At 34.1% G+C, this 26,982-nt stretch overlaps 1 protein-coding gene across 1 annotated transcript in view; it reads left to right on the plus strand.

The window, feature by feature from the left end:
- Positions 1-845: 845 nt before the first annotated feature.
- Snmp2 (Sensory neuron membrane protein 2) overlaps positions 846-26,982 on the plus strand; it is a 691,945-nt gene continuing 665,808 nt past the window's right edge. The window contains exon 1 of the mRNA XM_075305636.1: positions 846-1,310. The gene's annotated coding sequence lies outside the window, so the exon portion shown is untranslated. The remainder of the gene's footprint in view (positions 1,311-26,982) is intronic.

Genomic DNA, 26,982 nt, shown 5'->3' on the forward strand with positions numbered 1-26,982 from the left:
TCGCATACTTCTTTTAGCTTTCGTACATGTCCTCAGCGATGTGCGCGTACCAGTCTTGTATTTTTGTTTTTGTTTTCATATCGATAGCAGTCAACTATTTTCGCAACAAAACAATTTGTTGAAAATTCAGAATATTTCTATTATTTCCTCTGTCAAGTATCTACAAACACATTTCAACAACAAATGTCTCATATTCAATAGACAAATTGGTTGAGCATCAGCAGATTTTACATACAAATAAAGTTGTTAATATTTATTTGCAGTTATTTTTTTGTGTGTACTTTTCATCGATACTTTTTTTAATGCAAAATTAAATGATTTGTACGGTAATTCTCGTTTTTCAAAAAGAAATTGAGTCACTTGACTGCGCACTGAAAATAAACAAATTCATTGTGAATTGTCATGAGACGTCTATAAATTTCTTGGTCTATGAAGAAATTAAGTCACTTGATTACGGAGATAGCGCACGGAAAACAATCAAAATAACTATTCATTTCTTGATCTATGCTAATACATGGCGAATTCGAAATTAGTCAACTTTAGCTCTTATCGTAACTAAATTGTGATTTATGTCAATTCTAGACATAAACCATACTTAATGCTGGTAGTTTCTGTGACGGCCGCCTTGTGGCTACGCAATTCTCCCACTTATCTCAAATGCGTGGAGAAATTGGTGAATTCTTCAATAAAAACATTTCGGAAGAGAGTATCTCCAAAGTCTACATTAGCAAATGTCCCTTTCCCCAATTACGATTGTATCCACTACCACCCTTTACACAAAAGGTTGATTACTTCGTGCACAAAAATCTATTGTCAGTTCGGTTTTTTGCATTGAGTTAGGCGGTTCAGTTGTTGTGCGGTGATCGGTAAATGTTTTCATTTTTATGTGTATAGGCAAACTAGAATACCGTGTTGTGTTATAAATATCAAATGAATGTTTTTAGTTAAGTTGAAGAAAAATTATTAAAAATAAATAGATTTCGTAGTTCGAAGAGTGAAAATTCACTAACTTGTCTTTATCTCCATACAAAATTTAAGACTCATTTTTTAAAAATTATGAACTATTCTGTAAGAAAGTATTATGTTGAAGAATTGTGTACTTCGGTCGTCTTTATGTTATTACAAAATTAAAATCAACAAAATATAATTACAATCAACTCATTTTCACGTATTGTGTGTATTTTTGTTGTGTATTATTTATTAAAAATAATTATGCGAAATATGAAAACTATCGGAACATTAAACTATAATTGTCATTGTGTGTCGTAAAAATGGTGCTTTGGACCCTTGAAAGCAAAAAGCTAGCGCAGGTATGTATATGGAGTATTTTTTTTATTGATTTGAGATGACAAAACTCTGCGAAACTAAATAGACGTCATAGTGCGTGAGAGAGGGAAAGAGGGAGAGAGTGTTTTATTTTTATTGTTGGAACTCAACGAGATTTGTATCCTCTTACCCCCCACAACACCCATCAACAAGTTTTCAACAGTTATGTGTATCCAACCACGATGTGCACACTCACACACACGCGCATGAGCTCTTTGTCGTTCTTCATTATAATTGTGATGTTCGGTTTACTATTGATCAATATAATTCTGAAGATTGTTTTGCATTTCTTACACGCATGTATGCGTGTTTTCTTATTGCTATTTTCGCATGGCCAAATATTATTACATACATACTTACATACATATGCATTCAATATATGTTTGTCGTATGACATTTTTGTATTGTATTTTGTGGAAAATGTGAGACTGTACATGACTTAAAGTAGAATGTTTTTTTGTTTGTTGTCGGTTTTACTCCATACGTTGGTTATCGCACGGCATCCAATAACAGGGCAATAACCAGCTGAGACAGTTTGTGCATTTTATTTGCATAATTCTCTATGGATTTTTCACATTTATATTTATACATATTTGCCTTTACACTGAAAAAAAGCATGCCCGGTTCCGAAGATTTTGTCTTTACACTAATGATTTTAGTATTGATTCGAAGACAAAGAAGCGGAAAATCAAAGTAAGGATACATTTAAGATACAATTTTCTTTTAAATTTGAGTTTGACCTACTTGATTTTAGGAAACAAATTTCAATTTAGTCGTCTTTTTAGCTGTTTTTCTTCATGTTTTATAAAAGTCCATTAAAAACATGTTAATGACAAAATTCAGACTCTACTTCAAGTAGAAATTATTCTATATATTTATTAACAAGTAAGTAAAGTAGAAAGTCGGGCGGGGCCGGCTATATCATACCCTAAACCACCCTTACTGAATTAGTAATCGTAAGCATTTGTGGGGTAACATTGATATATATCTGGGAGATAAACCGCAGTTGCATATATAAGAAAATTAAGGGGTACATGTTTATGGGTGCTTTGTCTCAATCTGACTATAGCTCATGGTCAGTGTTGTCAGGGTAAATGTTGGGTTTACCCTACAAGGACAAAAAAAGTTCCCTACTTTCCCATACATTCCCAAACAATTTTCCCTACAATATTTTTCGTTTTATTTAGACAAATTTTACAAAATAACAAGTATATACGGCCGTAAGTTCGGCTAGGCCGAAGCTTATGTACCCTCCATCATGGATTGCGTAGAAACTTCTTCTAAACACTGCCATCCACAATCGAATTACTTAAGTTGCGGTAACGCTTGCCGATGGCAAGGTATCTTAAAACTTCCTAACACCGTAATATATACCGCATAGTCCATTAGGTTAAAGTGGCAGCCCGATTAAGATTCAGGCTCACTTAGACTATTCAGTCCATTGTGATAGTCCATACGTGGAATATATTAAACTAAAAAGGCCTACTAAATACGTATATAATTAAGTTTAAAGTTTCTATAGAAATAAAATTTTGACAAAATAAAATTTTGGCAACATTTTCTATAGAAGTAATATTTGGAAAAAATTTTCTATAGAAATAAAATTTGGAAAAAATGTTCTATAGAAATAAAATTTTGACAAAATTTTCTATAGAAATAAAATTTTGACAAAAGTTTCTATAGAAATAAAATTTGGAAAAAATTTCTATAGAAATAACATTTTGACAAAATTTTCTATAGAAATAAAATTTTGACAAAATTTTCTATAGAAATAAAATGTTGACAAAATTTTCTATAGAAATAACATTTTGACAATGTTTTCTATAAAAATAAAATTTTGGTACATTATTTTTGGCTCGAGTGGCAACCATGATTATGAACCGATATGGACCAATTTTTGTGTGATTGGGTATCGGCTATATATATTATGGGCCGATATGGACCAATTCTTGCATGGTTGTTAGAGACCATATACAAACACCACGTACCAAATTTCAACCGGATCGGATGAATTTTGCTCCTCTAAGAGGCTCCGGAGGTCAAATCTGGGAATCGGCTTATATGGGGGCTATATATAATTATGGACCGATATGGACCAATTTTGGCATGGTTGTTAGAGACAATATACTAACACCACGTACCAAATTTCAACCGGAGCGGATGAATTTTGCTCCTCTAAGAGGCTCCGGAGGTCAAACCTGGGGATCGGTTTATATGGGGGCTATATATAATTATGGGCCGATGTGGACCAATTTTTGCATGGTCATTAGAGACCATATATCAACACCATGTACCAAATTTCAGCCGGATCGGATGAAATTTGCTTCTCTTAGAGCAATCGCAAGCCAAATTTGGGGGTCCGTTTATATGGGGGCTATACGTAAAAATGGACCGATATGGACCAATTTTTGCATTGTTGTTAGAGACCGTATGCTAACACCATGTAACAAATTTCAGCCGGATTGGATGAAATTTGCTTCTCTTAGAGCAATCGCAAGCCAAATTTGGGGGTCCGTTTATATGGGGGCTATACGTAAAAGTGGACCGATATGAACCAATTTTTGCATGGTTGTTAGAGACCATATACTAACACCATGTACCAAATTTCAGCCGGATCGGATGAAATTTGCTTCTCTTAGAGCAATCGCAAGCCAAATTTGGGGGTCCGTTTATATGGGGGCTATACGTAAAAGTGGACCGATATGGCCCATTTGCAATACCATCCGACCTACATCAATAACAACTACTTGTGCCAAGTTTCAAGTCGATATCTTGTTTCGTTCGGAAGTTAGCGTGATTTCAACAGACGGACGGACGGACGGACATGCTCAGATCGACTCAGAATTTCACCACGACCCAGAATATATATACTTTATGGGGTCTTAGAGCAATATTTCGATGTGTTACAAACGGAATGACAAAGTTAATATACCCCCATTCTATGGTGGAGGGTATAAAAATGGTTGTAAGTACTTTATTATCTTAAAACTTGGAAACGCAACGTATATAACGTAGAAAATAAATTTGCGTTACCACCACGGTTGCCACAGTTGGTAGAATTCTACCAAAAATAGTATTTTTTTTTGTTAAATCTCTATAGAAATACAATTTTTGAAAAAGTTTCTATAAACAATTTTTTATGAGAAATTTTTTTTTATAGAAATAAAATTTTGATAATAAATTCTATATAAATAAAACTTTGAGAAAAAATTCCATAGAAATAAAGTTTTGAGAAAATTTTTTATGGAAATAATATTTTGAAAAAAAAAAAATTCTATAGAAATACGATTTTGACAAAATTTTCTCTAGAAATAAAATGTTGACAAAATTTCCTACAGGAATAAAGTTTTGACAAAAAATTCTATAGAAATATTTGTTTGGTAGATTTGTGGTAATCTTAAAATGTTGTTTGTTTTTTTGGTACTAGTGGTAACTGTCGTTACTACACATTGTTAAAGATCAAACCTTGCCGGCTTCTAATTTCCACCTCTAGAGCCAACAAAATGTAAAAATTATTACAAATTGTGTTGAGTGAAAAAGTCTCTACATTGTGGCCCTACGTCCCTACAAGACGCTAAATAGTAGAAAAAACCTACATATAGGGAATTTCCCCTACTTCTAGCAATACTGACTGTGTTGATATTGCACATACGGGGTTAGTATGCCACTAATATTGAGCCCATTATTAAAAAGAGAAAATAGCTTAATTAAATCAATCCAAATTTGTAAAAATCTAGCAATATTCTTACGTAAGAGCTACAAATACGTATAAATACTATCGGCTAGTACTCAAACTTTGAAATTTGAGTAACATTGGTTAATAAATAAAAGTATTATGGTCAAATTTGGGAAAATCGAGCGATGCATATATATGGAAGCTATATGTAAATCTGAACCAATTTGCATAATATTTTGCGGGTTTGATTAATACCACAAAAGGTTACCTTGTGCAAAATTTCAGTAAGATCAGTTAAGAAATGAGGCATCTATGGTCAAACATAAGGTTATTAGGGGCACATTTTTCAAAATAGGGCGATGCATATATGGGAGCTATATCTCAATCTGAACCGATTTCGGTGACATTTTGCATATACAGTTAGTGCTATAGAAGATTACATTTGGCCAACTTTGAGTAAGATCTGTTGATAAATAAGGGTTTTATGGTCAAATTTAGAAAAATCGGGCGGTACATATATATGGGAGCTATAGCTAAATCTGAACCGATTTCGATAATTTTTTGCACATATAATTAGTGCTATAGAAGATCACATTTAGCCAACTTTGAGTAAGATCGGTTGATAAATAAGGGCTTTACGGCCAAATTTGGCAACATCGGGCGATACATATATATGGGAGCTATATCTAAATCTGAACCTATTTGGATGCAATTTTGCAGACTTGAAGGGCGGTGAAAAAAATTACTTTTTGCCAAATTTGGTGACGATCCGTTTGTAAAAAAGCGCAACGTAACCCTATTTGTCGAAATCGGGCGATACATATATATGGGAGCTATATCTAAATTTGATCCGATTTCTTCCAAATTCAATAGCGTTCGTTCTTGTGCCCAAAAAACTCCCTGTACCAAATTTCATCATAATCGGTTAATAATTGCGACCGGAATCCTGTGAACAACAAATACATGGACAGACGAACTGACGGACACCAAGCGCTACATCGACTCAGGAGGTGATTGTGAGTCGATCGGTATATATTTTATGGGGTCTAAAATCAATATTTCTGGTAGACACATTTTTTGGCAGATCAAACTTATTATACCCTGACCACTATGTGGTGGTTTAGGGTATAAAAAACAGAGAACCCACCAGGGTAATTTTAGAAAATTACGATTATTTTTAGAAAATTTTAACTAAACAGTATTACCACGCTGACATCACGCCGACATCATAAACATAAGTAAATATTTTTCGACAAATTCAAGAAATATTATTAGACATAATTATTTTATTTTTCACTTGTTAAAAAAAATGGAGTTCAAAACTGCAAGAATGTCTTTAGTGCCATATGAAGTCACGATGGACGCATTTGTAGTAAAATTGACAAATTTAAAGAAATAATGAACTATTTTGTGAGAGGTACGAATTTAGTAAATCGTTATGCTTCATTTGTGTATAGTTTTTCCCCTTTTTTTTTGAGTTGATTTAACTAACGTACGCAAAAAATTATTCAGCCAAATTTGACGTGCATACACTAAAAAAACAGTAAACCCACCAGGAAGAAATTTTTTGGTTAATTTCAGAAAATTTTGAATATTTTTAGAAAATTTTAACTAAACAGTGTTACAAACGCTGGCATCACGCCGATGTCATTAAAATAAGTAAATATTTTTCGACAAATTCAAGAAAATCTATTAGACATAATTAAGTTTTTTCACTTATTAAAGAAAAATTTTTAGTTTCAAGGAAAAATTTGGAGTTCAAAATTGCAAGAATGTCTTTAGTGACATACGAAGTTAATGATGAACGCATTTTTAGTAAAATTTGCAAGTTTAAAGAAATACTGAACTATTTTGTGGAAGACACGAATTTAGTTAATCTTTATGCTTCATTTGTGTATATTTGTTTCCTCGGTTTTAGTTAATTTATGATTAGAGTAAAGGAAACTTTCTCCAAACATAATAATTCCATGAAGTAAAATAAAGTTGAATTGGCTTTTGTGAAATACAGAGTTCACTTTTTTTTGAGTGTAGCAATTCTCTTAAGTCTCTGTGCGAAATTTCACGTAAATCGCAGCAACATCGTTGGCCTCTGTGGTCTAAATCGGGCGAAAAATATATATGGGAGCTGTATATAAATCTAAACCGCACTGAAAAAACAGTGAACCCACCAGGAAGAAAACTTTCGGTTAATTTTAGAAAATTTTGAATATTTGTAGAAAATTTTAACTAAACAGTATTACAAACGTTGGCATCACGCCGATATCATAAAAATAAGTAAATATTTTTCGACAAATTCAAGAAAATTTATTAGACATAACTAAGTTTTTTCACTTGTTAAAGAAAATTTTGTAGTTTGAAGGAAAAACTTGGAGTTCAAAATTGCAAGAATGTCTTTAGTGACATACGAAGTTCATGATGGACGCCTTTTTGGTAAAATTTACAAATTTAAAGAAATTCTGAACTATTTTGTTGAAGACACGAATTTAGTTAATCTTTATGCTTCATTTGTGTATATTTGTTTCCTCGGTTTTAGTTAATTTATCTAACGTACGCAAAAAAATGATTAGAGTAAAGGAAACTTTCTCCAAACATAATAATTTCATGAACTAAAATAAAGTTAAATTGGCTTTAGTGAAATAGAGAGCTCACTTTTTTTTGAGTGTCGCAATTCCCTTAAGTCTCTGTGCGAAATTTCACGTAAATCGCAGTAAAATCGTTGGCCTCTAAATCGGGCGAAAAATATATATGAGAGCTGTATATAAATCTTAACCGATTTCAATTAAATTCAGCATACTTAACGATATTATTGATTGCATACCCCAAAAAACAGCGTTGCTAAAGAAGTCGTGAAAATGTTCGTTATGGATCCGGAAGTGGTGCAATATTGGCCCAGAAGCGATGAATTTAAAATGGGCTTGTCATAGGACAGATGTCCACCATTTCTGAATTTGCATCATTTCTTAAGGTGTGATCCGAATTCAATGTTTTGGATGTGAATTCAAAAATTTAGTAATATTTTGACAAATAAATAATTTTCATAATTTTTTATGATTTTTAATGCTAAAACTTTCGACCTTAAATATTTTCAAAAATTAGGAATTAGGAAATTTTTCTACAATGGATTTACCAGTTTTTCGACAAAATTTAAATATTTTGTATCATTTTATTAATTCTTACCCTGTTTTTAACCAAATTGAAAAAGAAGTTAAAATTACCCATCAAAAATATAAAAAAGGGAGTTATAAAGAATTGAATTAAAAGAATTTCCTGCGTAGTAACAATAAAGATCATCTTTGCGATATCCATATTCCATTTATTTCTTTGCGTGTATGTACGTGTATTCTCCACTCCTTAGTTTAGGACTACACTGCACTGATATAGTAATGCCAATGTCTATCTATCATTTGACTTGACAGAGATAATAAAAATGTCAAAATACCATCAACTTGATTACAATATTCCAAAATTACATTTACTAACTCCATGAGATAAGAACAAGAATAAAAGGTCAAACAAGTGGATCAAGAACATGAACGAAGAAAAAAAATCAACTTTATAAATAAGCATAACCGCATATCTGTAATATCCACTAGGATGTGATGTTTGTGTACCAGACGATAGCTATGTATTACTAATACCAGCAAAAAAAAGCGTCGCCAAAAAAGTAGTGAATGTGTTCTTTTTGGATCCGGAAGTGGTGCAAAATTGACGCAGAAGTGATCAATTTAAAATGGGCTTGTCATAGCACAAATGTGCACGATTTCTATAGCCGTTGCACTGAATTTGCATCACTTCTTAAGGTGTGATTCAAATTCGGTGTTTTGGACGTGAATTAAAAAATTTTGTAACACGAGTATTTCGCCAAATAAATAATTTTCATGATTTTTATGATTTATTTAATGCTTTCTAATGGTTGTCTGAAACGTTTGACCTCAAATATTTTAAAAATTTCAAAATTTTCTAGACTGGATTTTGCATTTTTTCGACAAAATTTTAATAATTGGTAACATTTATTAATTCGTCATCTGTTACTTGTTTTAAAGTCTGTATATATATATATATATATATATATATATATATATATATATATATATATATATATATATATATATATATATATATATATATATATATATATATATATATATATATATTTTTTTTTTGTTTCAAATAGGCTAAAACAGGTTAAGAATTAATAAAGTGGTACAAATTATTTAAATTTTGCCGACAAAAATGTTAAATCGTTTCTAGAAAAATTGCGAATTTTTGAAAATATTTGATGACAAACGTTCCAGACAAGCATTAAAAATCATGAAAATTTTAAAAATTATTTATTTGTCAAAATATCACAAAATTTCTTAATTCACATCCAAAACACTGAATTAGCCTCCCACCTTAAGAAGTGATGCAAATTCTGTGAGGCGGCTGGTGAAATGGTGGACATCCGTCCTATGACAAGCCCATGTTAAATTCGTCGATTCTGCGGCAATTTGGTACCACTTCCGGATCCAAAAGGACCTTTTTCACTACTTTTTTGGCGACGCTTTTTTTTGGTGGGCCCAGCAAAAAAATGGAAGTTCTTCTAAAGGCACAACTTTAAAACCACTTCCAGAAGATGCACTCCCAATGATGTTCTTTATTTTAACTACCCAGCAAGTTCTTTTAATTCAATTTTTATACCCTCCACCATAGGATGGGGGTATATTAACTTTGTCATTCCGTTTGTAACACATCGAAATATTGCTCTAAGACCCCATAAAGTATATATATATTCTGGGTCGTGGTGAAATTCTGAGTCGATCTGAGCATGTCCGTCCGTCCGTCTGTTGAAATCACACCAACTTCCGAACGAAACAAGCTATCGACTTGAAACTTGCCACAAGTAGTTATTATTGATGTAGGTCGTATGGTATTGAAAATGGGCCATATCGGTCCACTTTTACGTATAGCCCCCATATAAACGGACCCTCAAATTTGGCTTGCCGATCCTCTAAGAGAAGCAAATTTCATCCGACCCGGCTGAAATTTGGTACATGTTGTTGGTATATGGTCTCTAACAACCATGCAAAAATTGGTCCACATCGGTCCATAATTATATATAGCCCCCATATAAACCAGTCCCCAGATTTGGCTTGCGGAGCCTCTAAGAGAAGAAATTTCATCCGATCCGGCTGAAATTTGGTACATGTAGTTGGTATATGGTCTCTAAAAACCATGCAGGAACTGGTCCACAGCGGTCCATCATTATATATAGCCCCCATATAAACCGATCCCCCGATTTGCCTTGCCGAGCCTCTAAGAGAAGCAAATTTCATCCGATCCGGCTGAAATTTGGTACATGTAGTTGGTATATGGTCTCTAACACCCATGCAAAAATTGGTCCACATCGGTCCATAATTATATATAGCCCCCATATAAACCGATCCCCCGATTTGGCTTGCCGAGCCTCGTGGAAAAGCAAAATTCAACCGATTCGGTTGAAATTTGGTATGTGGTGTTAATATATGGATTCAAATTCCCATGCAAAAATTGGTCGAAATCGGTCCATAATTATATATAGCCCCCATATAAACCGATCCCCACATTTGACCTCCGGAGCCCCTAGGAAGAGCAAAATTCATCCGATTTGGTTGAAATTTGGTACGTGATGTTAGTACATGATGCCAAAAGTGGTCCATATCAGTCCATAATCATATATAGCCCCCATATAAACCGATCCCGAGATTTGGTTTTGGAGCCTCTTGGAGAAGCAAATTTCATCCGAGTCAGTTGAAATTTGGTACATTGTGCTAGTGTATGGCCGCTAACAACCATGCCTAACTAGGTCCATATCGGTCTATAGTTATATATAGCCCTCATTTCAATTCTGGCTCTCTACGTACCGTGCAAAAGTCCATATCGATTCGTAATTATTTGTAGACTTACCTATACATACCTCTTTTTATATACCACGTATGGACTATCTCACAATTTAGAAAACGATGTTAAGAAGTTTTAAGATACCACAACCCAAGTAATTCGATTGAGGATGACAGTCTTTCGTAGAAGTTTCAACACAGTTCATGGTGGAGGGTACATAAGATTCGGCCTGGCCGAACTTACGGCCGTATATAAAGGGTGATTCTTTTGAGGTTAGGATTTTCATGCATTAGTATTTGACAGATCACGTGGGATTTCAGACATGGTGTCAAAGAGAAAGATGCTCAGTATGCTTTGACATTTCATCATGAATAGACTTACTAACGAGCCACAACGTCGAATTTTCAGTGAATGGGCCCTAGAAAAGTTGGCAGAAAATCCGCTTTTTTATCGACAAATTTTGTTCAGCGATGAGGCTCATTTCTGGTTGAATGGCTACGTAAATAAGCAAAATTGCCGCATTTGGAGTGAAGAGCAACCAGAAGCCGTTCAAGAACTGCCCATGCATCCCGAAAAATGCACTGTTTGGTGTGGTTTGTACGCTGGTGGAATCATTGGACCGTATTTTTTCAAAGATGCTGTTGGACGCAACGTTACGGTGAATGGCGATCGCTATCGTTCGATGCTAACAAACTTTTTGTTGCCAAAAATGGAAGAACTGAACTTGGTTGACATGTGGTTTCAACAAGATGGCGCTACATGCCACACAGCTCGCGATTCTATGGCCATTTTGAGGGAAAACTTTGGAGAACAATTCATCTCAAGAAATGGACCGGTAAGTTGGCCACCAAGATCATGCGATTTGACGCCTTTAGACTATTTTTTGTGGGGCTACGTCAAGTCTAAAGTCTACAGAAATAAGCCAGCAACTATTCCAGCTTTGGAAGACAACATTTCCGAAGAAATTCGGGCTATTCCGGCCGAAATGCTCGAAAAAGTTGCCCAAAATTGGACTTTCCGAATGGACCACCTAAGACGCAGCCGCGGTCAACATTTAAATGAAATTATCTTCAAAAAGTAAATGTCATGGACCAATCTAACGTTTCAAATAAAGAACCGATGAGATTTTGCAAATTTTATGCGTTTTTTTTTTTTAAAAGTTATCAAGCTCTTAACAAATCACCCTTTACTTGTTTATAATTTGTTTTTCTCAATTTTTAAAAAGAAGGTTGCTCTTCCTAATTTATGATTGTCATATTTCTGTTAACTGACATTCCGATAGAATGGTGGACTGAGTAAAACTTTATCAACAACGGTTCATTTTACTGGATTCCCTTTTGGGAATATCGATCAAACATGTGCATATAGTGACCCCGTTTTATGATGGTGAAATCAAAATAAGTTTCTTTAATTTCCAAAAGTTTTTATACCCTGTGCCACACTGTGGAACAGGGTATTATAAGTTATTGCATATATAGACACAAGGTGTCTTTGGCAATATTGCTCAGGATCGGTACCTGAGTCGATATAGCCATGTCTGTCTGTCTGTGAACACATTTTTGTAATCAAAGTCCCGGTCGCAGTTTCAGTCCAATCGACTTCAAATTTGGCACAAGTTTCATTTTTGGGTCAGAATAGAACCATATTGATTTTGGAAGAAATCGGTTCAGATTCAGATATTGCACCCATATATATCTTTCGTCCGATATTCAGTTATATGGCCCCAGAAGCCAGAGTTTTACCCCGATTTACTTGAAATTTTGTACAAGGAGTACAGTTGGTAGTGTTGTAAAGTGCGCTAAATTTGATTGAAATCGGTTCAGATATAGATATAGCCCCCATACATATCTTTCGCCCGATATGGACTTATATGACCCCAGAAGCCAGAGTATTACCCTGATTTGCTTGAGGAGTACAATTAGTAGTATCGTCGAGTGTGCTAAATTTGATTGAAATTGGTTCAGATTTAGATATAGCTCCCATATATATCTTTCGTCCGATTTACACTCATATGACCACAGAGGTCAAATTTCTAACCCGATTTAAGTAAAATTTTGCACAGGGTAGAATTAACATTGTAACTATGCATGCCAAAATTGGTTGGAGTCGGTTCAGATTTAGATATAGCTCCCATACATATGTTTTTCTGATTTCGACAAAAATGGTAAAACTACCAACATTTTCCTTGTAAAATCGCCACAGCCAAGTCGAAAACTTATAAAAATGGCTCCAATTTTCCTATACTTCTAGTACATATCTATCGACCGATAAATCATAAATACACTTTTGCGAAGTTGCCTAAAAAGTGCTTCCGATTTGAATGTTTTCCATATTTATACCCTTCACCACTACTGTGGTACAGGGTATAATAAGTTTGTGCATTTGTATGTAACGCCAAGAAAGAAAAGTCTGACACCCATCGTTTAGTATACCGATCGTCATAGAATTAAATTCTGAGTCGATTTAGCGATGTCCGTCTGTCTGTATATGTAATTTTGTGTTCAAAGTACAGCTCGCAGTTTAAGTCCGATCGTCCTCAAATTTGGCACATATATATACGCCAGAGTTGGGGAAATATGGTAGAATGTTTCATATACTAGACCCATTTTCAATGGGATTTTCATCCAATAGAATATATTTAATATGCTATTTAAGTGTGCCAAGTTTGATCTAATTTAGTTCAGATTTAGATAAAGCCTCCATATATTTGTTCTTCCGGTTTATGCAAATACGGCCAAACTACCCACATTTTGCACAACTGCTAAGTAGCAAAAATTTTAAAAGTTACTCAAATTGTCGTATATCTCGAATACACATGTATCGCCCGATAAATCATGAATGCACAAAAGAGCATTCATGCAAATGCATTAAAATTGCTCTAGCTTTATAATTCTCATATTTGTTTAGTAGAATTGTGTTCGATCCCAGGGCGTTAGCCGATTTAAATTTTAATTCTGGAGATTTTGTAGAAGAACAAAAAAATGTCTCTAAATCGGTTAAGATATAAATATTTGTATATGGGAATATAAACCTTCATAATAACTCCCGACAAATTTGAAGGAGTTGAGATGGTAACACAAATTTTGGTCTACATAGTGGTGAAGGGTATAATATAGTCGGCCCCGCTCGACTTTAGACTTTACCCAATTTGTTTTTACTAACATTGTGTCCCAACCCAGGACATTACCCGACTTAAATTTTGAGTCTATAAATTCAGATTTAACTGGATGTATATGGGAACAATAACCTGTATATGCATCACCCAGCACATTTGACGGCGTACCTTCAGGCGATCTCTAATTTATTCAAATGGTTTCCACATCAAAACAGTTTTTCTTTGACTGTGATCCCGGGAAATTCGAAACAAATGCCCGCTTTCCCGGTAATGGAAAAAGTCCAAAAGTTCGTTTATATTAAACACTCATAAGGGGCACTTTGAGACCCAATTCTGAATCGAATTTAATGTGTTGTAAGTTTTAGATTGAGATATAGCTCCCACATACAGCTCTCACATACGGGGTGGCTGTATATTTTTATACCCTCCACCATAGGATGGGGGTATATCAACTTTGTCATTCCGTTTGTAACACATCGAAATATTGCTCTAAGACCCCATATATTCTGGGTCGTGGTGAAATTCTGAGTCGATCTGAGCATGTCCGTCCGTCCGTCTGTCCGTCCGTCTGTTGAAATCACGCTAACTTCCGAACGAAACAAGCTATCGACTTGAAACTTGGCACAAGTAGTTGTTATTGATGTAGGTCGGATGGTATTGCAAATGGGCCATATCGGTCCACTTTTACGTATAGCCCCCATATAAACGGACCCTCAAATTTGGCTTGCGAGGCCTCTACGAGAAACAAATTTCATCCGATCCGGCTGAAATTTGGTACATGGTGTTAGTATATGGTCTCTAACAACCATGCAAAAATTGGTCCACATCGGTCCATAATTATATATAGCCCCCATATAAACCGATCCCCCGATTTGACTTGCAGAGCCTCTAAGAGAAGCAAATTTCATCCGATCCGGCTGATATTTGGTACATGGTGTTAGTATAGGGTCTCCAACAACCATGCAAAAATTGGTCCATATCGGTCCATAATTATATATAGCCCCCATATAAACCGATCACCAGATTTGACCTTCGGAGCCTCTTGGAAGACCAAAATTTATCTGATGCAGTTGAAATTTGGTACGTGATGTTAATATATGGCCTCAAACACCCATGCAAAAATTAATCGATATCGGTCCATAATTATATATAGGCCCCATATAAACCGATCCCCAGATTTGACCTCCGGAGCACCTTGGAAGAGCAAAATTCTTCCCATTCGGTTGAAATTTAGTACGTGATGTTAGTATAGGGTATCCAACAACCATGCAGAAATTGGTTCCTATCAGTCCATAATAATATATAGCTCCCATATAAACCGATCCCCAGATTTGACCTCCGGTGCCTTTTGGAGAAGCAAAATTCATCCGGTCTGCTTGAAATTTGGTACGTGGTGGTAGTATATGATATTTAACAACCATGTGAGTTGAAATTTTTTGATGACAGTCTTTCGTAGAAGTTTCTACGCAATCCATGGTGGAGGGTACATAAGATTCGGCCTGGCCGAACTTACGGCCGTATATACTTGTGTCTTTTTATTATACTGTAAACAAAATAGTGGTTAGGGTATTAAAGAAGTGAACCCACCATGATAGAAAATTTAGGTTTATTTTTGAAAATTTTAACTAAAATAGTTTTCTGATTGAAACATGTTACAACTAAGTCAATACTTTTTGAAAGACTTATGAACTCAATTTAAGCAAACTTCTCCCGTTTTAGGAAAATATGAATTATTTTATGTTTTAGTAAAATTATGTATTGTATTTGTATACAATTTTTTTTCTTATTTTTAGTTTAACTAAAATCACACTGAAGAAAAAGTATGCCCGGTTCCAAAGATTTTTTATTTATTTTAAAAATGTTGGTATTGATTCATTTCATTTCATTTATTTATTTATTTATTTCATCTACCAAGTATAACTCTTACATACTATTTAATTGAATAATACGAAACAGTTGGGTTATATTTATATTATATAAATACTCGTACAATGTATATACTTACTACTAAATTGGTATTCAATTAATTAAAATTTTCATTATTTAGTAATTGTCTTATAGAAATATTAAACAAATGTCTACTTTGAGTAATATCAGAGGAATTTGCAACTGTGTTAAATAATCTTAAAGATCTATTAAATGGTTCATTCCTTCCATAGTTTGTCCTGTGAAATGGGATTCCGAGCCAAGTAAGGATACTTTTAAGACACAATTCTCTTTTAAATTTGGATTTTGTGTACTTGCTTCTAGGAAGCAAATTTAAAATTTTCGCTTTTTCAGCTTTTTTTCTTCATATGCTATCAAAGTCCTTTAAAAACGAATTAACGACAACCTTATTTTCCAAATTAAGACTTGACTTCCAGTAGAAATTACGCCATGTTTCAAGTAAAAAACGTCTTTAAAATAAAGTGTTGAAAAACATGTCCTATATTTGAATGATTTTTTGCTTGTAGTCAAGATGCAAAAAACAACAAATTTAAAGACAATTTCATTAATTTTAAAGAATTTTTCTGAATTATTAAAGTCAAGTTGACCAAAGCCCAACAATTTTTTCTTTCATGTTATGATACCCATTTTTAAGTAAAATCGGTTAATTATAAGGACAATACGACTTCATTGAAAAGTTTATCGACTTTGGGACAAGGAAAAAACTTTATATTAGAGAAATGCGTCTTCTACGCTAAGCAAAATTTGCATTCGTATTTTAACATGAAATCTTTGGCCTCAATAAAATAAATTTAAGTTAACATTAGCGCCCCCTTTTTTGAGTGTACCAGAAATATTGGTTTTAGACCCCATAAAATATATACAGATCGACCTGAGTCGATCTAGCTCTTGGTGTCCATCCGTACGTCCATAGGTCCTTCACACAGTAATTCCTAATCTATTCTTTTGGAAACAAGTCTGCAACTTTTGAACGGATAAAGATATTAAGATAATATTTTCTTTGTGTGAAAGTTGAGGTGTTTCTTCCAAGTTTATGGGTCCCTAGTCTAATCTACAGGCGTTGAAAGTTGATCGCATTGAACGTTGCATTACATTGCGATTAGTTAAAATGACTAAATTATACTTATCGGCCTCCCCTGGCTACGCTCATAGTATTGTGCTATACGCAGAACATAGAATTGTGATAAACTAAGTAAATTTAGTTCCGCCCCATGAGTTTTTGCCTTAATTACCAATGTTCGCCGTATACGTAATAAAATTATGATAAACAATAAAATATTTTCTATTTCACTTCGATTGAAGATTATCTACAATTTGTAATCCTCTCATATAATTATAAAATTCACCTCTTCTTGTGTATGTAATCAATTAATATACATGTAATTAACATATATTGTTTTGCCAATAGTAAAATGTAAATACCATAAATAAAATATGATTGTTACCAATTAAGGAACATATTTTGGGATATGAAAACCCCGTGTTTATTGTTTATTCGAAAACTGGTTATAACCAGTTTCATGACCACTACCCAGAGTTGATTGCATTTAAGTGCAATTAAGATAATTTGCCCATCTAATCAAGTCCATACGCATATCTCTTTGATATTGCAATGTAAGTTGAACACAAAATTAGAAATGTAATTTCGAAATCAAATCGAACTCATCTCAATATGTAGTAAAAATTAATTATGGTCATATCATAGATAATTCGACAAAATTTGTCAAAGAACAATCTATTCGCATTCAACGAAATCAAATTAAGAAAGCAATTTTATGTGAAAAGCCTCTTTACACGAGTTGGTAATTGATTGAGAGAATTTGGCCATCAATATTGTATAGATAGTTAATATATGCCCAGCAAAAAAAAAAATTGGAAGTTCTTCCAACAAAATTTTTTTAACAGCTTCCCGGATCACCCATTAATTTTGTCACTTCCGATGAATTTCTTTTGGACCAGTCTTAGAAAATACACTATTTGGCGGTTTAAAGTCAACGTTTAAATTTTAGACAATTAAATGTCGCAAAAAAATATAAAATAAAAAAAAGTTAAAAAAGAAACAATAACAAGTATATACGGCCGTAAGTTCGGCCAGGCCGAATCTTATGTACCCTCCACCATGGATTGCGTAGAAACTTCTACAAAAGACTGTCATCCAGAATCGAATTACTTGGGTTATGGTATCTTAAAACTTCTTAACATCGTTTTCTAAATTGAGTTAGTCCATACGTGGTATATATTAGACAAAAAAGGTATGTATAGGTAAGTCTACAAATAATTACGAATTGATATGGACTTTTGCACGGTACGTAGAGAGCCAGAATTGAAATATGGGGGTCGCTTATATGGGGGCTATATACAATTATGAACTTGATATGGACCAATTTTTGTGTGATTGGAAATCGATTTATCTGAGGGATATATATATATAACTATAGACCGATATGGACCTAGTTAGGCATGGTTGTTAACGACCATATACTAGCACAATGTACCAAATTTCAACTCACTCGGATCGGTTTATATGGGGCCTATATATAATTATGGACCGATACCGACCAATTTTTGCATGGGAGTTTAAGGCCATATATTAACACCACGTACCAAATTTCAACTGAATCAGATGAATTTTGGTCTTCCAAGAGGCTCCGGAGGTCAAATCTGGTGATGGGTTTATATGGGGGCTATATATAATTATGGACCGATGTGGACCAATTTTTGCATGTTTGTTAAAGACAATATACTAACACCATGTACCAAATTTCAGCCGGATCGGGTGAAATTTGCTTCTCTTAGAGGCCTCGCAAACCAAATCGGGGGATCGGTTTATATGGGGGCTATATATAATTATGGACCGATGTGGACCAATTTCTGCATGGTTGTTAAAGACCATATACTAACACCATGTACCAAATTTCAGCCGGATCGGATGAAATTTGCTTCTCTTAAAGGCCTCGCAAGCCAGTTTATATGGGGGCTATACGTAAAAGTAGACCGATATGGCCCATTTGCAATACCATCCGACCTACATCAATAACAACTACTTGTGCCAAGTTTCAAGTCGATAGCTTGTTTCGTTCGGAAGTTAGCGTGATTTCAACAGACTATGACAATCCCATGTAAAATTCATTGAAGATGGCCGAAGTTCGCTCTACTTCCGGATCACAGATTAGGGATCCAAACTACTTTTTGGAAGCTCCTTTTCTGCTGGACATGGTTAAACGAAACCAATTGTAGTACAAACCAAGTAAGGGAAGTCTAAACTCGGATGACGTCGACTATATTTCACCCTGCATCGTTGTGTAGATCAAAATTTTGATCCCATTCGAAGTATATGAAATATGTGGCGATCTCTATAGTTTGGCCGATATGTCAACCAAATTTAGTACATATGAATATACTATTATTGTACCCTTTGTGCAAAAGTTGAATGAAAATAAGCTTGGACTAAAGTCATTGAATTTCCAAAAAGTGCAAGAGGTAACCGATGCACAAATAAAGTTAGACTTTAAAGACCAGTTGCTTCGCTTGCACGAAAGTGCCCAGCCATTCTAAAATTTGTCAACAAAGAAACTGTGCTGATTTACTTGGTAAATAGGCAGGTAGCCACAGTTGGTAGATATTTTTAATGTTGATTTTACAAAATATTCCACTTTATCTAAAAGGTACATAAATTTTTGATAGAAATAAAATTTTGGCCAAATTTCCTATAAAAAACAAATTGGCAAAATTTTCTATAGAAATAAAATGTTGAAAAATATTAATATTTAGACAATTAAAAATAAAATTTTGACAAAATTTTCTATAGAAATAAAATTTTTACAAAATTTCCAATAGAAATAAAATTTTTGAGAAAAGTTTCTGTAGAAATATTTTTTTAGAAAATTTTCTATAGAAATGTAATTTTGAGCAAATTTTCTATAGAAACAAAATTTTGACAAAATTTTCTATAGAAATAAAATTTTAAGAAAAATTTTATTTCTATAGAAAAGAAGTTTTTCATATAAAAATTTCGATTTTGTTTTTCTTCTTTTTTAGCTCATATCTTCTAAACTAAGCGTCACATTCGTGAACGACCCCAAAAATTCACAAATAACATAGCAACAAAATCCTAAAAAAAATCAAAAGTTTTATATGAAAAACTTCTTTTGCTCACATCTCCTAAACCAGGCATCTTAGAGCGAAAAGGGGTTAGTTCGTGACCAAAAAATCAAACATTCCATCGAAATCCTAATACAATTAAAACTTTTATATGAAAACCTTCTTTTGCTCATATATCCTAAAAACTTATTTTGTTCATATCACCTAAACTACGCGTCCTGGAGCGAAAAGGAGGTTTAGCTTTCCATCCAAATCCTAAAAAAATCTAAATTTATATATGAAAAACTTCTTTTGCTCATATCTCCTACACTAAGCGTCCTACAGCAAAAAAGAGGTTCATTCGAGACCACCCCCAAAAAATAAAAAATTCCATCCAAATCCTTAAAAAATTAAAATTTTTATATGAAAAACTTCTTTTGTTCACATCTTTCAAACTAAGCGTCCTAGAGCGAAAAGAGGTTAATTCTAGGACGCTTAGTTTAGGAGATATGAGCAAAGGAAGTTTTTCATATAAAAATTTTGATTTTTTAGGATTTCTTTTGCTCATATCTCCTAAACTATGCGTCCTAGGGCGCAGATATGAGCAAAAAAAGTTTTTCATATAAAAATTTTGATTTTTTAGGATTTGGATGAAATTTTTGATTTTTTGGGGGTGGTCACGAATTAACCTCCTTTTCGCTCTAGGACGCGTAGTTTAGGAGATATGAGCAAAACAAGTTTTTCATATCAAGAATTAACCCCCTTTGGATGGAAATTTTAACCTCCCTTTCGCTCTAGGACGCGTAGTTTAGGAGATATGAGCAAAAGAAGTTTTTCATATAAAATTTTTATTTTTTTCGGATTTGGATGGAATTTTTGATTTTTTGGGGGTGGTCTCGAATTGACCTCCTTTTCGCCCTACGACGCTTAGTTTAGGAGATATGAGCAAAAGAAGTTTTTCATATAAAATTTTTATTTTTTTAGGATTTGGATGGAATTTTTGATTTTTTGGGGGTGGTCTCGAATTATCCTCCTTTTCGCCCTAGGACGCTTAGTTGAGGAGATATGAGCAAAAGAAGTTTTTCACATAAAACTTTTAATTTTTTAGGATATGGATGCAATTTTTAATTTTTAAGGGGTGGTCACGTATTAACCTCCTTTTCGCTCTAGGACGATTAGTTTAGGAGATATAAACAAACGAAGTTTTTCATATAAAAATGTGGATTTTTTTTTAGGATTTGGTGAAATTTTTGATTTTTTGGGAGTGGTCACGAATTAACATCCTTTTCATTGTGGGCCGCTTAGTTTAGGAGATATGAGCAAAAGATGTTTTTGATATAAAAAATTTGTTTTTAGGTTTTGGATAGAATTTTTGATTTTTTTGGGATGGTCACGAATTAACCCTCTAATGCCCCAATTTTTTGCCAGCTGATTAAATTTTCAATGTTAACCACACGAAAGCAAGAAAACTAAACAAGAAAAATGTATACGGTAAAATGCAGTATATGCTGCAAAGCCTCTTGAACAGTTTTAACTAAGTTTTCTTTTTGTTTTACGCATTTTTGTTCTCTTAAGGTGTGTTTTACTAAAAGCTTCCTTATAAAATGAAGACCGCCCAAAAGGCGGGCTTGGGCATTAGAGGGTTAACCTCCTTTTTGATCTAGGACGCTTTGAGCAATAGAAGTTTTATTTTTTGGATTTTGTGACATTTTTGATTTTTTGGAGTTGGGTACGAATTAACCTCCTTTTCGCTCTAGGTCGTTTAGTTTAGGAGATAGGAAGCAAAAGAAGTTTTTCATACAAAAAGTTGGATTTTTTTAGGATTTCGATGGAATTTGTGATTTTTTGGGGATGGTCATGAATTAGCCTCCATTTTGCTATAAGGCGCTTAGTTTAGGAAATATGATCAAAAGAAGTTCTTCATATAAAAATTTAGATTTTTTAGGATTTCAATGGAATTTTTGATTTGATTTATAGAAATAAAATTTTGAGAAAATTTTCTATAGAAATTGCAAAAATAAATTTTTTCCAGTAGAACTAAAATTTTGAAAAAAATTTTCTTTAGAAATAATTTTTTTTTGACAATATTTTCTATAGAAATAAAATTTTCTATAGAAATAAACTTTGAGAAAATTTTCTATAGAAAAAGTTCAACTGCACTCAAATCGATTGTTTGACTTTGGAAATAGAATATTATCTTTTGCTTTGCCAAATTTGTATGAAATTTATTTTAGGCAAACCCGACTCGAAAACCTTTGTTTTGGGAGGTTCGAGTGATTTTCCGAATTTATTCCGAAATGGCTGTCCATCCAACCATCTTGCAGTCTATAGAGCTTTGTCCAAATAAATTTGACAAATATACTTTTCTTCTGTTGGTTGAGGTACTCATATTTATAAATATGTACCAATATGAACCAATGGTATATACTGGGTCAAATTTCAAACGGATCAAATGAAATTTGGTCCTCCTTTGAAGTTAAATCTTGTGGGCGGAGTGGTTCGGTTTAAATGGGGGCTGTATATAATTATGGACCGATATATGCCAATTTTGGCATCGTTGTTAGAGGAGATGAACTAACACTACGTACCAAATCTCAAACGGTTCATCCGATCCGATTAGCTCTCTCAAGAGGCTTCGCAAGACAAATCTTGGGGGTCGGTTTATATGCGGCTATACCCAAAAATGGTCCGATATGGACCATTTACATTACCATCCGATCTACATCAATAACAACTTGTACCTAGTTTCAAGTCCAAAGTTTCGTTCTGAAGTTAGCGTGATTTAAACTGATGGATGGACTTCGTTAGATCGACTCAAAATTTCACCACGACCCAGAATATAGTAGATAAAATTAAGAACTTCTTTGGGAAGAAATTTTTGGAAGTGCTGTTAAGAACCTCGTGCCTTTAGAACTTAAAAAAAATGTTTGATGGGATAGTCAACAGCGTTGCCAATTTAGCTTTTTTCCCGGTATGATTTGGCTTTTTTTGAAGACGTTTAGCGGGGAAAAAAATGCATTTAGCTTTTAGCTTTTTTTCTGGCTTTTTGTCATGACCCTTTTAGCTATTTTTGGCTTTTTTATTTTCGACATGTTTCTATTGAAATATGGATAAATCGGCGTTTTTATCTAAGCCTTGCTGCAAGTATAAGGGTTTCCACATATTTCAAAGCTCAGTTGAAACATTAATAATGAGTCCAGCCATTATGCGGCATTTTTGTAGCAAATACACCTTGTTGTAAAGTTTTTTCATTATATACATAAAAGTTATCGTAAACTTTAAATCTACTATTACCATACAAATTTGTTAGATAAACTGTCAGTAAATAAATAAAATTTAAATAAAAGTAATGTATTTCGAATTTTTCACAATTTCAAAACCAAACTAAAATTTTATTTAAAAAAATGACAAATCATTTTTTTACCAAATCCAAAGCATGCTTAGATCATTTAATATTTTAAAATAACAAGTAAATAAAATAGAAGTGTTGGGAAGGTAGCTCCCACAAAACGAAGGACTTCCAGTAAAAAATTTGTGATAGAAATCAAAATGTATCGAATACGCAAACAGAGCTAAATGCCTTAGATATTGTTACAGTCTCACAGAAGTGGAATTAAAATGAAAATAATATGCATTTTAAGTGAAATAAAGCCTTTAAGTTTGTTAAATTTCAATAAAAAATGTGACTTTTGATACAAAAAAAATTAGATTTTTTTCTAGCTATTTTTTTAAGCATTTTTTAGCTTTTTTTGGCTATTTTTTGGGCAAATCTAGCGGTTTTTGGTGAAACAGTTCTGGCAACGCTGATAGTCAAAACCACCCGTACTGAATTAGTAAACGTAAGCATTTGGTTTGTTAAATTTCAATAAAAAATGTGACTTTTGATACAAAAAATTAGCTTTTTTTCTAGCTATTTTTTTTAGCATTTTTTAGCTTTTTTTAGCTATTTTTTTGGACAAATCTAGCGGTTTTTGGTGAAACAGTTCTGGCAACGCTGATAGCCAAAACCACCCGTACTGAATTAGTAAACGTAAGCATTTGGTTTGTTAAATTTCAATAAAAAATGTGACTTTTGATACAAAAAAATTAGCTTTTTTTCTAGCTATTTTTTTAGCATTTTTTAGCTTTTTTTAGCTATTTTTTTGGACAAATCTAGCGGTTTTTGGTGAAACAGTTCTGGCAACGCTGATAGCCAAAACCACCCGTACTGAATTAGTAAACGTAAGCATTTGGGGGTGGTCTTAAAGTAGGCTTGGGGGTATATAAGCTTTGTCATTCCGTTTGTAATATATCGAAATATTGGCCTATAGGTGAAATTCTGAGTCAAACTAGAGATGTCAGCCCATCCGTCTGTGGAAATCACGCTAACTTCCGGACAAAACAAGCTATAGACTTGAAATTTGACACAAGTAGCTGGTATTGATGGACAAACTTCACGTTTGTTAACAATTTTAAATTTTTAAAAATTATTTCCATTGAATTATGCTAAATGAATTATGAATTATAAACTGAATGAGCGTTATTGAATTTTCATAAAATCATAATTTAATTAATATTTTGAATTGTCAGATTGCTGAAATAAAATCTATTGTAAATTACTGCATATTAAAATTTAGTACATTACGTTAGCTGGTTTAAAGTTTCTTTTCTATCGCTCACTGCTAATTTTCCTGCCGCGTCATAAAGGTGAGCCTCTCATCTCTTCTCATTTCTATTTCCCTTTTTCAATAAATTTGTTGTTGTAAATTGAAACTTTGGTTGTCCATCTTTTCATTTCTTACATCGCTTTCCGGTTGGGTTTCGTTTGGATTTAAATTTATTATTTCTCATTAATATGAGAAATAATACATTGGTCTATACACAAGATACAGTCCACTTCTCATATTCTTCAGGGATTCCATCATTACCCCACTCATCCCCGCTATCGTTGGTATCCCCCCACACACCTGTACAACTGAAGTAGGTCGGATGGAATTACAAATGAGTCATAGTTATAGCCTATAAATTTCTGGGATGATATATAAACCGACCGCCAGATCTGATTTCCGGAAACTCTAAAGGGCAAATTTCATTCAATCGGTTGTAATTTGAGACGTGATGTTAGTATAGGATTTGGAGCCACCGTGGTGCAATGGTTAGCATGCCCGCCTTGCATACACAAGGTCGTGGGTTCGATTCCTGCTACGACCGAACACCAAAAAGTTTTTCAGCGGTGGATTATCCCACCTCAGTAATGCTGGTGACATTTCTGAGGGTTTCAAAGCTTCTCTAAGTGGTTTCACTGCAAGGTGGAACGCCGTTCGGACTCGGCTATAAAAAGGAGGTCCCTTGTCATTGAGCTTAACATGGAATCGGGCAGCACTCAGTGATAAGAGAGAAGTTCACCACTGTGGTATCACAATGGACTGAATAGTCTAAGTGAGCCTGATACATCGGGCTGCCACATAACCTAACCTAACCTAGTATAGGATTTCTAATCACCATCCAAAAGTTGGTCCATATCGGTTGGCTTATATAGGTATATAAGGTGTTTTTTATACCCTCCACCATAGGATGGGGGTATATTAACTTTGTCATTCCGTTTGTAACACATCGAAATATTGCTCTAAGACCCCATAAAGTATATATATTCTGGGTCGTGCTGAAATTCTGAGTCGATCTGAGCATGTCCGTCCGTCTGTTGAAATCACGCTAACTTCCGAACGAAACAAGCTATCAACTTGAAACTTGGCACAAGTAGTTGCTATTGATGTAGGTCGGATTGTATTGCAAATGTACCATATCGGTCAACTTTTACGTATAGCCCCCATATAAACGGACCCCCAAATTTGGCTTGCGATTGCTCTAAGAGAAGCAAATTTCATCTGATCCGGCTGAAATTTGGTACATGGTGTTAGTATATGGTCTCTAACAACCACGCAAAAATTGGTCCACATCGGTCCATAATTATATATAGCCCCCATATAAACCGATCCCGTGATTTGGCTTGCGAGGCCTCTAAGAGAAGCAAATTTCATCCGATCCGGCTGAAATTTGGTACATGGTGTTAGTATATGGTCTCTAACAACCATGCAAAAATTGGTGCATATCGGTCCATAATTATATATCGCCCCCATATAAACCGATCCCCAGATTTGGCTTGCGGAGCCTCAAGGAGAAGCAAATTTCATTCGATCTGGCTGAAATTTGGTACATGGTGTTGGTATATGGTCTCTAATAACCATACAAAAATTGGTCCATATCGGTCCATAATTACATATAGCCCCCATATAAACCGATCCCCCGATTTGGCTTGCGGAGCCTCTAAGAGAACCAAATTTCATCCGATCCGGCTGAAATTTGGTACATGGTGTTAGTATATGGTCTCTAACAACCATGCAAAAATTGGTCCACATCGGTCCATAATTATATAAAGCCCCCATATGACCTCCGGAGACCCTTATAGGAGCAAAAGTCATCCGATCCGATTGAAATTTCGTCCGTGGTGTTAGTATATGGTCTCTAACAACCATGCAAGAATTGGTTTACATCGGCCCATAATTATATATAGCCCCCATATAAATCGATCCCCAGATTTGTCCTCCGGAGCCTCTTGGAGGAGCAAAATTCATCCGATCGTGTTGAAATTTGGAACGTGGTGTTAGAATGTGCTCTCCAACAAACACGCAAGAATTTGTCCATATCGGTCCATAATTATATATAGCCCCCATATAAACCGTTCCCCAGATTTGATCTCCGGAGCCTCTTAGAGGAGCAAAATTCATCCGATCCGATTGAAATTTGCAACGTGGTGTTAGTTTAAGGCCGCTAATAACCATGCCAAAATTGGTCCATATCGGTCTATAGTTATATATAGGCGATCCCCAATCACACAAAAATTGGTCCTTATCGGTTCATAATCATGGTTGCCACTCGAGCCAAAAATAATCTATCAAAGTTTTATTTTTATAGAAAACATTGTCAAAATGTTATTTCTATA

This window comes from Haematobia irritans, chromosome 4, assembly GCF_050003625.1.
Source record: "Haematobia irritans isolate KBUSLIRL chromosome 4, ASM5000362v1, whole genome shotgun sequence".
Classification (NCBI taxonomy): domain Eukaryota; kingdom Metazoa; phylum Arthropoda; class Insecta; order Diptera; family Muscidae; genus Haematobia; species Haematobia irritans.